This window comes from Chaetura pelagica, unplaced genomic scaffold, assembly GCF_000747805.2.
Source record: "Chaetura pelagica isolate M959 unplaced genomic scaffold, ChaPel_1.0 scaffold2, whole genome shotgun sequence".
Taxonomy (NCBI): domain Eukaryota; kingdom Metazoa; phylum Chordata; class Aves; order Apodiformes; family Apodidae; genus Chaetura; species Chaetura pelagica.
In genome coordinates this window covers 6194332-6204109 of record NW_009952796.1, presented here as the reverse complement: position 1 = coordinate 6204109, position 9778 = coordinate 6194332, and positions in this window count along the sequence as shown.

The following is a 9778-nucleotide window of genomic DNA, read 5'->3' as shown; positions in this document are numbered from 1 at the left end:
CCACATCCCATCCCTGCTCTGGAGCTATGTCTGCTCATTTTACATAGCCAAATTTCTTCACTGCCACTCCAATGAGCAAGACTGTCTGTCCTCCGAGGTTATTCTGCTCAGTCCTCAACTTGTAGCTCACTCTGATATTTAAAATTGGAAACTTAAATACACTCAGAACCTACCTATTAACCACAACATTTGCAAAGTACCACATTACAGTGCTAATTTTTTAACTTGGTCACCCCTTCTGTTCAAAAGGCACTCTATTTCAGATTCATAGCAGCCTGTGCAATTTCAGCATCTTCAAATACAAACTGGGCACTGCAGGATGCATCAGTGTGTCTGAGAACAAATTCCACTGTGTCCTTTGTTTCAGCCTAGAACAAAGCTCAGGCTCAGGACACCAGCTTTCGTACACCACCGTGAAAAAAAAAATTAATCAGGAGTGGCTAGGGTGCCAAAACCATTTTGCAAGGGAGAATTTCACCTGCTTGTTTCACTCATCTCCCACACCTTTAAAGCACAGTCAGGGTCACAGTTCCAGGGCTGGTTCAGCTGCACATCCTCCCACCTTCACTGATACAGAAGATATAAGCATGCAGTTGGCACAAGATGCTGACTAAGGTTCAACCTTACGCAAACATCATAATGATTTCAAGAAAAGGTGTTCTAGCTACAACAGGTACTAAGCACCAGTCTAAGGCTACATATGTGTTATTTCCTAGGCAGGTACACATGTACCAATTAAGTTTTAGAAGATAACCTGTCAACACCCACATATGCACAACAACTGTACATGTTAATACGGTGAAGTGGTACAAGTTATCCTGAGTCAACAGGTTACACCCTGCTGCAGATCACAAGCAAGTGGATCCAGTAAACTTCTCTGGAAAACACGCTGTCTTAGAAAAACGTCTTCTTTATCACTCTTGCAGGAAGATTACAGACTGCTATAGCTAAATTTCTGAGTAAGTACACCATTTTACTGCAACCATACAGGAGATACATGTAGTACTACAGCTGAACTTCAGACACGCATTGTTATGTAAATTCAGGGTAAACCCCAGCTACTGGAACATTTCTTCAGCAAATGCTAATCAGGGATCATAATCAGAAACAACCACTGTAGCCTGGAAGTGAGTATTCTAAGTTACATGCTTTAAGTACGGTTGTTAGGACAGTCAAGTGTTCACAATGAATTTGGGCTTAATGGGTTAGTTGTAAAAAATTAAAATCAAGCCTACCCAGGTCATTACTCTTTAGTTATCTTTACTAGACCTATCCATATGCTCCACACCTGCAAGAAGTGTTACTCCTGAATCTCTCCAAAGCTTCAAGACTAAGGCTAGTTTCAATGTTGTATAATGCACGTTTAAACTTGAAAGCTGCCTGACAGGTAAGGAAATATACTCTGGCAACAGGAGGTGGTTTTTCCCTCCACACACATCTTCACACTGTAAATTTTCACATGGATCTCACTCAAAGCATTTGCAAGTGGTCCCTGCAATTCCAAGTGAGGTCAAGAAACCAGCCAACAACCCAGTACTCTCCTAGCTGAAATGAGACCATTCAAAGGTTGCCACTACTAAGAAGTAAGTGCTTTTGTAGTCTCAAGTATTAGTAGCACAGGAAAGCTTGAGTGTGAAAAGTTGAATCCCTCCCTTCCAAGAAAACCCATGGAAGTTAATGCAATATACACTGTCCTGGTTTGAGCCAGGATGAAGCCAATTTTTCTTTTTACTGATTTTTTTTTCCTTCAGTAAGCTTTCTTGTAGCTAGCAACAGCATGTTCTGCTAGGCTGATAAGACAGTGGAATGTGTCTCTAACTACTGAGGCTTCAAGGCCGCACCTGCACTCTGCCAGCTCAGACACTACGGGGAGATCTGTGACTCCCCCATAGGAGGCTGAGTTAGACAGACAGCAAAATTGGCCAAAGATATTCCATTCCATATATCTACGTAAGCTCAGAGGAAGGTCAGAGATCCCAGAAGACAACTTCCTTCCTTCTTCTTCTTCCCTTCTCTTCCGTCCATGGCCGGCATCCAGGGAGGACTCTGTTCATCCATCACCGTCGATCCTCAGGCTTGATCTCTCCTGACCCCCATAACTCTCTGCTCTTTCTCCAGCAGCAGCTCCGGGATTCCTCGGGACTCTTCCCAGTTCAGGGAAGTGCTGTGGGAGTTGCTGGGGTGGGGGGAGGCGAGAGGCTTTTGCCCATACCTGAATATATATCTGTATATAATTGTATATATTTTCTTGTATGATTCATTAGTGTTTTAATTAAAGCTGTGTAGTTTAGTTTTCAACCCAGCCAAGTCTCTCTCTTTTTTTCTCTCTCCTTCCCTACCTGGGTTGGGGGGAGGGAGGATTGAGAGCATTGTTGTCAGACCTAAGTCAAACTGTGACATACACTCAGACATCACATACAAAACCATTCACTTTTAACATGTATTCTTTCTAACCAACAATATTAAAACCATATCCTACTCTAATCCAAAACCAGCAGGACTTATCTTGAAGTGATGGTTATGATACATCAAATGCACTTTTTAAAATAAATTAACAAAACTTCAGGAAGCTAATGCAACCACAAATAAAAAACATACAGAGATTAATATTATTACCACAGCCAGAAGGGGAAAGCATGAAAGAAAATACATTATAAATAATTAAGAAGGGAAAACACTGTAGATAAAAAAATAAATAATTAGGAAAATTAACTTTTTTCTTCAATGAAAAAGCAGTTAAGCACAAGCAAGGACAAGAGACACAAAAACTGATAGACAGAGGAAGCACTCACTTCCAAGAAGACTGATACATATCCTCAGCAATACACTTGTGTTAATACCCAGTTGCAGACAGCAGACAAGGGTTGTATTTCCCCCCCATTGTTCTGTTCATACTCCTACTCAATCAATTAATAAACACTGTAAGCAAGCTCTATCAAGAACAGATTCAAGGAGTGGTTTCAAACAGAACTGGTCTGAGTATACAAAGCCTGTATCACACTTGACTTGTCCCCTGAGGACTCATTATCTAGCAGTAGCAAAGTAAAGCACTGCTGGCACTGAGTATGGACAAGCTGGTAGTGTCTACAGAAACTGTCAGAGTGCCTGCTAACCTGGACTGAAGAAGGTTGACAAATGGCAATTAGAAGGTATTTTCTAAGAATAGGTAGGGTCAAAGGTTTTTTTTATAGTAAACTTCTCAGAGTTGAATGACTCTCTGGAAAAAACCCATACCTTCTAGGATGAGGAGGCTAGAGCCAAAGTTGTCTCAGACACCGAACCTGTTCTAATGAACAAACTGAATCAGTGTCCGAGATACTCCCATGTGCAGTGACCACCTGCCTCACAAGCTACTGTCCTCTAGAGACTAAATGTAGCACAATTCCTCCCTTCTTCAACACACTAAACAATGGGACTGAAGGTTTAAGCTAGTATAGTGAGACACTCAGTGTATCAGAGGCCAATAACAGACAAAATCTCAAAGCAGGCAGCAGACAAATTCTTAAATTTTTACTGTTTCCAAAACATATCTGTCCATTCATTCCCCTTCTTTTCCACATGCTAACATGTAGACCAGCATCTGGCTCCATGCGTTGTCCTGTTTTGAGCCAGGATGAAGCCAATTTTCTTTTTACTGATTATTTTTTCTTCAATGAGCTCTCTTTTAACTAACAGCAAGTTTTCCAGCTAACGGACTGATAACATTGGAATGTTTATGTTACTGCTGAGACATCAAGGGCACTTTGCTCTACTTGTTGAATCTGTGGCTTCAGGTGCTGCTAAAGGAACAGAAGAGTTGTATCTGTAATGATCCTGCAGGGAAGAGTGGACTTAGACAGCAAAATTGACCGAAGTATTCCATTTCATGTATTTATGTAAGCTCAAGATAAGGTCAGGAATCACGGAAGTCAAGCCCCTTCCTTTTTCTTCTTCCCTTCTTTTCCATTCATGGCCAGCATCCAGGGAGGACTCTGTCTATCCATCACTGCTGATCCCCAGGCCTGTGCATTCCTGACCCTCATAACTCTCCCCTCAGCTCCTGGCTGCTCTGCCACTCTCTCCAGCAGCTCCAGGACATTTCAGAACTGCTCACAGCTCAGGAGTTGCAGATGACCCAAATTGTAACCATGCAGGGCACTGAACAAACTACATCTTAAAAGGAGAAAGCTGCCACCATCTTTTAAATCCAACTGAAGATTTGCCTTGTTTATCCTTTATTCTCCCCCTTCCCCACAGCTCCCACACACTTTAGCTCCAAAGGAAATGTATTTAAGATCTGATCTACAGCAGAACTGAGAACTCATATACTTTGAATCCTTGCCCTATGGCTTTGACTCAAGCCTCCTTAAGTTGAATCCATCAAGTCTCTGAAAGCTGCTTTTAATTACCTTTGCACAAAGCAGTTTGCCAATGCCATTTAAAACAAATACCTTTGAAAGACAGGCAGAACTTATTTACTCCCTAATCATTATAACAGCAGTACACACACTGATAAAAGTGGGCTGCTTGTCAGACAAATGCATGTTTCCACCAAACTTCAGAAGGCATAGTACTTATTTTTTGTGAATTACAGCTAGTTCAAAACCCAGTACAAGCAATTTTCCTTTCAAATGGCTTGACACACAACATGAGAGTGAGAAGAATGCTTGGAGACTTGAAAAGTAAGCACAGTCTGCTTTATTTTAGGTACAGATACATCAATGCAAAGTGAATGCTGTGGACCGACTGGTCTCTTCTGAACATCATCTCGGGGGGCATGCAAAAAAATAGTCACAGCCCACATGCCTGGAATTAACATCCTTTTTCTACCCCGGGCCATGGATCTAGAAATAATTCACCCACTCTAGTGGGAGAGCACATTCCCTCATTACAGGCCACTTCCTCTGCTGATATGCCTTGACATAAAACACAAATAAATTACATCTCAGCTTGCATGATGACAAAACATACATAATATTAACATTTAGGCAGATGCCGTATCTGAAGCATATACTCAAGATAAAGAACTACAAGCTGAATTTACACCTTTATTTGTGTTTATAGCAAGCTTACACAAAAGCAAAGTTCACCAGATCTAAGTCACTCTCAGTGTTGGCATACAGCATCACTTTAAAAGACAAATCCCTCACATCCACATGGAACAACTCAAACCAGCTGTATTTATAAAAAGGTTACACTAAAGCTCTAGGCTGATCAAATCTAAACATTGTGCTTCAAACAAAAACTGAACATTACAACTATCTTTCACCCCCCAGTTTGCAAAGAAGCTCTACATTCTCGCAGCATCACTTCACCAGTTAGGGCAGAAGAGACCACTAAAGCTCAGCTGCCTGTCTGATGCACAGCTCCACAGCATTAAGCTTTGCACAGGTAACCAACAGATCTCCCCACTGGCCTCATGCTCTGAACTGGAATGGAAAGTATAAATGAGCAAGGTTAACAATTTACAGTTAATGTATATATATATATATATATACTGTTATTTTAAATTGGTTTTATTGGAAGTGTTAATTTTCTGAAAGCACACCAAGTCCAACTTAAGAATTGGAAACTAAAAAAAAACCTATGCCTCACAAAAAAGTACAGATTCCTTTAGACTCAAATACACCATTACTTAAGACAAAAATTTTGAGGAAAAAAAGCAGCTCTTCCTTTTGAATTTAAATATACATCACTGTTCACTCATAGATCTTAAAAATCTAAAGAAAGGGGACTGATATCAAAGTTCTCCTTGGGAAGAGAAGTTGTCATCTATCCAAAGTTACACTGCATGTTATCAATGGGGTTGGGAACAAAATTATAGCTCTCTCCAGAGTACACAGATCCTTACAGCACAACCTATACCTAACTGTCCTTAAAATATATACCCCTACAAACAAAAAAACCCAAGAATGTATAACCAGTTTGCTGACCATCTTAACAGTCTATTATTAGCAATCATATCTAAATTATTAAATGCCACAACAGCAATGGTTTCTAGTCAGAACCTTTCCAATTATAGGCTTCTGGAAAATGAGACACACCCATAACCATACTCTTCTCCTCAGGTATAAGTAGGTATTTTGCTTATTATCCCTGTTGTACACCAGGACACAACCATGCATACTATGTCTAGAATTAGGGTTTGTCACTATGAGGTACCCCGTGCATGTCTCTCCAGGTGGCATATACACATGCTCTGCTCACATAGTGAATATCCCTTCTGTTATCATCATGAACAGTAGGTTAAACACCACAGCCTCCCATGATCGATCCTGTAGGCATACAGGTCTATACGGATGCCATTATTTCAACTTTGCCCTGGAAGCTAGCCTTAAGTTCAAATTTAGCAACTTACAACACATTCTGGTCTATTCATAGCCTCCTTACATACCATCATCCCAGCTAGAGGAGATCTCTTTTCTGGCTGTGCCTAAGCCTCTCAGTACGAAGAGGGAAAAATAAGATGCAAGAAGAGGACCAGAAACAAAAAAGACTAATTCAAGGAGATATAAATAGATCTCTGTGCTGAAGAGGAACATGGTCTATCAGAGCCTACAGGTCCTGGATTACAGCTCTGCCACAATCCTCAAACAAGTTATTTGTGTCAATTGCTACTCACCACACAGAGGTATTTTTGACACTAGGGTAAATAAGAGTAATGAGCACTATATTTCACATAATTTAGTACTAAACCTAATCTGCAAGCCCTCCTACCTGATACAGAATCTGTATTCTACCGTTATTTATGCTATTCTGGTATACTTTTATGAAATTATATTCTACATAACACAGAATAAACGTTTTGCTCATCCAAACTAGAAGAAGCAAAGTTTTAACAACTTACATAGGTGCCTTTGAAAATCCCAAACCTCTGGGAGCCTTTGAATGACCAAGCTCCACAAAGCTTTGGTATGCAATACAAATTTCTAGGCTTACCAATTTTAGAAGAGCTCTCTGAAAGAAACAATTGATCCACTTGCAGTTAACTGTCTAGTCATTCTTCCTTCCATCGCTTTCCTAGTCCTGATTATTACCTTGATGAGCACTTAGATCATATCAAACAAGGATTTAATACTTGTAAATTACACGATTCAGACATTAGAAGAGCAGTAGCATTTCAGAATACATTATGCCCTTTTATGGTACATCTGCTCAGCACATCCAAAAAACTAAAGTGTGCAACTGGTGAAAAAGGGGATGTGAATAACCACAAAAGGGCTGCATAAGGATCTCTTTTATACACAAAAGCAGGACATGCTGTAGAGGCCAAACAAACAGTTGTAAGAGAATGTTGTGAGTGGAAGCTATCACCTGCAAACATAGAACAGCTCTAGGACCACCTACACAAGGAGATCATCTTTTGTGGGGACTCTACATATAGAATCTACAGAGTCTTTAAGAAAAAGACAGTCTTATGCGGTTTCCAGGAAAAAAACTAAACAAACAAACAACGTTTTTAAAATCTGTATATGTGTATACACCTATTTAAGCAAGAATCTGTAAATCTGTAAAGTTTCTAGAAGCCAATTCCATAGCTAAGTTTTCCAGAGCAACTAGTGTTATTTTCTACACCGTCAGAAGCACATAGAACACTTCAGAAACAGAGTAACTGGAAATGTAAGATGACTGATTTAGCTCTACACCTCTGACTGACAAAACCAAACACCATGAAAACAATGTGCAGAGTGCAAAGAAAGGGCAAAACTTGCATATCTTGTTCCTTCTTGGTCTTTCTCTATATTGGTTTAACTTTGCCACCTACTGTAATGGGGGTATGTGTGTGTGAGGAGTGAAGAATGTAAATGGCATTTAAAAAATACAGAGCATCTTTGAATCTAAAAATAGCCAATCAAATAAGTTTCTGCTGCTGGGTGGGAAAGCAGACTGACTGAACACCCTCACTCAAACTACTGTGTTTTACTTACTTGCAGTAAGCTTGCATTCTGTCTCTTATATGCGAATCACTTAATTTCTTCTTCGGGTACTGAAGGGAAGTACAAACTCACAGAACAGACAGTAATTTAAGCACTTTTATTAAAAAAAAAAAAAAACAGAGAGAAAAACTACTCTTTTCCCTTAGATGCTCTGCCCAAGAATACATAGCTCAGTGGACAAAAGCCAACAGCTCTAGGACCACCTACACAAGGAGATCATCTTTTGTGGGGACTCTACATATAGAATCTACAGAGTCTTTAAGAAAAAGACAGTCTTATGCGGTTTCCAGGAAAAAAACTAAACAAACAAACAACGTTTTTAAAATCTGTATATGTGTATACACCTATTTAAGCAAGAATCTGTAAATCTGTAAAGTTTCTAGAAGCCAATTCCATAGCTAAGTTTTCCAGAGCAACTAGTGTTATTTTCTACACCGTCAGAAGCACATAGAACACTTCAGAAACAGAGTAACTGGAAATGTAAGATGACTGATTTAGCTCTACACCTCTGACTGACAAAACCAAACACCATGAAAACAATGTGCAGAGTGCAAAGAAAGGGCAAAACTTGCATATCTTGTTCCTTCTTGGTCTTTCTCTATATTGGTTTAACTTTGCCACCTACTGTAATGGGGGTATGTGTGTGTGAGGAGTGAAGAATATAAATGGCATTTAAAAAATACAGAGCATCTTTGAATCTAAAAATAGCCAATCAAATAAGTTTCTGCTGCTGGGTGGGAAAGCAGACTGACTGAACACCCTCACTCAAACTACTGTGTTTTACTTACTTGCAGTAAGCTTGCATTCTGTCTCTTATATGCGAATCACTTAATTTCTTCTTCGGGTACTGAAGGGAAGTACAAACTCACAGAACAGACAGTAATTTAAGCACTTTTATTAAAAAAAAAAAAAAAGCAGAGAGAAAAGCTACTCTTCTCCTTGAGATGCTCTGCCCAAGAATACATAGCTCAGTGTGACAAAAGCCAGCGCCTTCAGACATCTTTCTTAAGGAGTTTCAGTGGGAGGAAGCCAAAAGACTTGCATACACACAAGAGACAGGAGGCCTAAATACTGCTTCAGACTCCCTACCTCCATCCTAAGCTGAACTGTTCACCTATCAGTACAGGGTTAAGGAGTAAGATAAATGCTTATTCATGCATCAAGCCAAGTTCTGAGATACCTTCAGCAAGCCAGATACATGGACCAAGCAAGCTGACACATGCACACTAACACACAAGATACAAGACTACAAGACGCACACCACCCCTAGTGTCCTTGTTAAAACAATTTTTAAAAAACACCCCGCATAGGAAAAACAAACCAGTCTTTACCTACCAAAAAAGCTCTATAACTAATGAACCAGTTTAACATGAGTGAAATTAAGAAGCAGGAATTTAACTGCTGTCTCTTGTTGCTCTCAGTTTCTAGAAAAAATAATACAGCCTGTCAAGCAGGGAGTGAAACAACAGACTGCCACTTGTCTGTAAAAGGACTACTGGAGGACTAGAAGCCAGAAAAAGTTCTGTTATTTCTGCATGGGTGCAATATGAGCTATTATTAACGTGCTCTAAATATCACAAATGAAACAACCAGAGCTGCATTGCATAGCACAGAATTCTCCTTGACAGCAATGAAGCACACAGTCATCAACACTCAGATGGTAATCATGCATGAGAATTCTCCACATCTTCTGACCTTTTCTTCTACTTATCACACCACTTTATTTTTAAAAGGGAGACGCTTTTAAAACACACCAGGTCACCTATGCTCCCCTCACCCACCGCCCCCCCACACCCCATTCTCTTGAGTAAGACTGAACAACACGCAACTGTTTATTCTAAGCCTTAGTTTACCAAGGTCAT